The sequence below is a fragment of the Pogoniulus pusillus genome, chromosome 17 (assembly GCF_015220805.1).
Source record: "Pogoniulus pusillus isolate bPogPus1 chromosome 17, bPogPus1.pri, whole genome shotgun sequence".
Classification (NCBI taxonomy): domain Eukaryota; kingdom Metazoa; phylum Chordata; class Aves; order Piciformes; family Lybiidae; genus Pogoniulus; species Pogoniulus pusillus.
This window is the reverse complement of record NC_087280.1, coordinates 15,495,236-15,499,532: the sequence shown is the minus strand read 5'-3', so window position 1 is coordinate 15,499,532 and position 4,297 is coordinate 15,495,236. Positions and strand designations below refer to the sequence as shown.

General features: G+C 47.7%; 1 protein-coding gene across 1 annotated transcript in view; it reads right to left on the bottom strand.

Annotated features, from left to right (window-relative positions):
- ITGA11 (integrin subunit alpha 11) overlaps nt 1-4,297 on the bottom strand; it is a 72,117-nt gene that overhangs the window by 16,837 nt on the left and 50,983 nt on the right.

The window sequence follows — 4,297 nt, the reverse complement described above, 5'->3', positions numbered from 1 at the left end:
GAAAAAAAAAAAAAAAGAAAAAGAAAAAAAAAAAAAAGGCCCTTATTTTTGTCACACTTAAGTGCCTGCGTAGGAAAGGTATTGTTGTGAAAAAGTATTAGAAATCTGGAGATCAGTATCTATTTTGTGATCAGAATGGGGCGAAAAATCTTTTGTAAATGTCTTGACATACAGCGCACAAGATCATTCAAGCAAGGTAATAGCAGTATTGTAAATATAGGTCAGTTGTTTGCGATGAGTTTTCTTTAAGTAGGTGTGATTTTTTATAATACTCCGTAGTTGCCATCTATCGTTGTCATTGAGAGGTCTTCAAATGGAGTGGCTTTAGCTTCTAGCACTGAGGAGTCGGATTTTAATGTATATATACTCTCAAGTGGAATTTTTTTGGGGGGTTGGTTTTTTTTAACCTTAGACTGTGAAAGCATGACCACAGGTCATCTCTCTGTTTTACATATGGGATATATGTCTGTATGTATACTTGCATACATACATGCGTAGGCGTCCATGCATCTTCCCTGTGTAGCTCCAGGGCCCTCTCTTGCATCCCTGCGCAGTCACAGCTCCCACTGATGCGGTGGGGACCTGCCAGGGCTGGTGGCAGCGGATCGGACGCACCAGTTGTGAATTTAGTGCTATCCCGAGAAGGCAAAAGCCCCCAAATCTGAAGGAAGGCAAGATGCTGTGGTTTTGCAAGGGGTTGATATTTTGTTTTGTGTGTGTGTCTCTCTTTTTTTTTTTTTTTTCCCCGTCCCCCCATCCCCCCCTCCCCGGTCCATAGCAGATGCTTTGTATGTGAAAGCTTGCAATTTTGTTCTTGTCTGAGGCTTCCCCCTCTCCCTTTTTACCACACGTAACTACACCATGTTGTGGTTTGACAAAAAGAGGGAGAGGGAGGGAGAGAGATCATTCTGTAAAGTCGATTAAACCCTGATCTTTAGTGTGTTCCAGTTAGACACATCTGTACTAGGGGCTGAGGGGCGTGTGACTGTGAATTTGAGCAGTTTTACATCTGAATCATGGCTCCTTTTCTATAAATATATATATATATATAAATATATAAATATACTATTATTGCAGGGGATTGCTGACCTCTAGATTTAGCTTTTTCTATTGCAAGTGCTATCCATGTGAGAGTGTGTGTGTGTGAAGTTTTTATGCTTACTAAGAACACAGGATCTTGACTTGTTTGTTTTGTGTTAGTTTATTGTAAACAACCATTTGTTGTAAATTGTTATTGGCATTAAATTATAATTTATGATTTTCAAATCCAAAACATTCTCTGCTTTTTATGTTTTAAAGCCTGTAAGCTATCTCTCTGTATTTATAAGTTTCTTGCAGCGAGCTTTGGTTCACAGAGAATAATAGTAAACAGAAAATGCACCAGGGTTAAATAAAAACACACACACACACGCGCGCACACACACACACACCAGCCCCATGTATATATGTTTGGAATGCTCAGAGGAGGATTTGTTTAGGGACTTCAGTTAGTTTTAAGTTTATAGCATTTAAAGAAAGTTTTTCTTTTCATGCTGAGTTAGAACAAAAGATCTATCCAAAGATTGAATTGGACAAAAGAGGAGGGTTGGGATCGAGAAGCTTGTTCTATGTGGAAGTGAGATTTTTTTTTTCCCCTCTCCAAGGGGGAAAAAAAAAAAAAGGGAGGAAAAAAAAACCCTGCTAAACATGGCGACTCTTTCCCTATAAATCTCTAATTTATTTTTTTTTTTACGTGCGATTTCCCCCCCCTTTCCCACCCCTCCCTTGTATTTTTTTCTTTAATCTGCTCTTAGTTCGCTTTATTCTTTCCCCACCACCCCTGCCACCGGCGCGGGGTCTGGCGGGGAAAGACCCAAAGGCGACCCGGAACGACAGCGAAAGCTGGAGAGCCGCCCGCAATGCAAACCACATCTCGGGAAAGGTCTTCTTCAACCTCCCCCTTTCCCTTCTCTTCCTTCTCTTCCTCTTCCCTCCCTGCAGCCGGTTTCCCAAACCTTCCCCGACCCCGCCGGTAGAGCGATGGCGGAGGCGGGGGGGAGTCCGCCCGTGCGCAGGGCGCGGAGGGGGCGCGGAGAGGAGGCGGCTCTCCCAAGTTCAGACAAAAGCGGAGGGTTGGGGCAAGAGGAGGCGCTTGGCGGGCGGTGCCAGCCCGCGTGTGGGGCTGGCGGGGCCGGGAAGCGCCCGGAGCCCGCGGGGTTCGCCCGCCCGTGGGGCCGCGCCGCCGGCGGCCAGGGAAGGGGCGGGGGTGGGAGGGTGGGTGGGAGGGGAAGGAGAAAGGAGAGGGAGGGAGGGACTGGGGGATCGCGGAGCTCTGCGCGGCCGCGGAAGCGATGCGTGGGAAAGTCCGCCGCGGGGTCCGATGAGCTCAGCCAACATGGCGGCCCCGGCCCTGCTCGCTCCGCGCCCTGCGGAGCCGGGGCACGGGGGGAAACGGGGAACCGGGGGGGGTGTCCTGCGTTCCCCCCGGAACTCCGCGCAAGGTCCTCCGCGGTGGGGAGCGGTCGGGGGATTGTCGGGCCGGCGGAAAGAGTTGCGGGGCCGTAGTGCGTCTTCCCCCAGCGCTGGTATCCCATCTGCATGTCAATGACCTGTGGAAGCATCTCCCCCGTGCGAGCGCGGCTCAATGGCCATTGAAGCGGAGTCAGACCTACCCCGGGGTGTTACATTTAGGGTTTGCGCCTGCAGAGACAGCGGGATCCTGGGGAAGGTGCCTTAAAAAGAAAAAAAGGGGGGTGAGGGGGGTGGCGGGGGTGGAAGGGAAAGAGAGAAAGAGAGGAAAAGGAAAGGAAAGGAGAAAAAGGGGGATGTTTCGAGGAGCTCGGTAGTCGCCGTCGCCGCTGATAAGGAGCGAGATGTGGAAATGGAGATGGGCTTTACTTTTATTTCTTTCTCTCTCACACACACACTTATTTTCCCCTTTTTCTTTCTTTTTTTTTTTTTTTTTTCTTAATTAAAACTTTAGTGGGTCCTGGGGATCGCGTCCGCTCCGCTTTGCTTTTTAGGATGGAAAGAGATACACGGAGAAATGCAGGCCTTGTCAGGATTTATTGAAGTTTGGTTTAAAAAACGTGCTTCAGATGATTTTTCCCATTTTCTCAGATTTCAAAGGCTCCCCGCAGTGCGGCTGCCTAATTAATGGTGAAATTCAACTAAATCTAATTATGCAGTAATTTTAAAGCAGTTAGTCCTGGGCGCTGCTTTGTAATAGGAACCCAGTTTTTAAAGTTTGCTTAATGTGTTGGTTTAGGGAGCTGGGGAGGAGAGGGGTGTAAGAGACGGAGCTGTGGGGTTGGTTTTTTTTCCTCTTCCTCCCCCCTCCCCCCCCCCCCTCCTTTTTTTTCCCTTTTGTAAAGCAAAGAACTGCAAAATATAACCCCCAAACACCCAGCGAAAGGCAATGAGAGAGGCTGTGTTATCCACCGTATGTGATAGGGGTATTGAGTGAGAAGCACCAGCGAAAGTGTAAATAACACAGTAGTTAATAGGGACCATAAAGGTATTCCTGGCCTGTGGATTTCTAAGTGCCAAGCTGTTTTAGAGAGAATCTTGAATCCTGCGGCAATAAAGGGGCAACGGAGACACACAGCGTCTCTTCTTGGGAAATAGAAACCAGATTTCTGCTATTGAACATCTATTGTCATTAAGAGGAGAGGCTTGTGCTCACGAAGTTATAAATCTTATCACCCTTTTGATAACACAGTTGTAATCAGTTAGCATCGCATTCAAACCCAATTGTAAAACTGCCTAATTTAATATGTCATACATGTCATTAAAACTTTATTTCCCCCCCCCCTTCTTTCTCTCTCTGTTTTTCTTTTTTCCACTCCCCTCCTCTCTTACCCACCCCATCCCCCTCTTCCCCCCACCCAGCCCCCCCAAATAAAATGTCAACAGATCTGGCGTGAGCAGGGAGAGCTCGGGGTGGCTGTGCGGCTCGGGGGCCAGCCCGGTGCTGCGCTGAAGAGGCTTTGCCTTCTTTCCGTCTAGGTAATCGGAAGCGTTTATATCATATTAGAAGAACTTCAGGGGAAAAAATAATAAAAATAGAGGAGGGTGGGAAACAAGGAAGAAGAAGATGAAATCCTCCTTCCTTCGCAAATGCAATCGCTCAATGAAGTTCTTTGAAAGAAACTTGTCTTATGATTAGCTAAGCAAACACATCTGCTTTCCTAGTTTGGGCTTAGCTAATTATCAAAACAAAGGGGCCGTTTCTTCTTCCACCTTGCTGGAAAGAAGATGTTATTTCAGGAGTCCTGTCCCTCCTCCCCCCTCCCCTCATCCCCACACACTCAGCCCC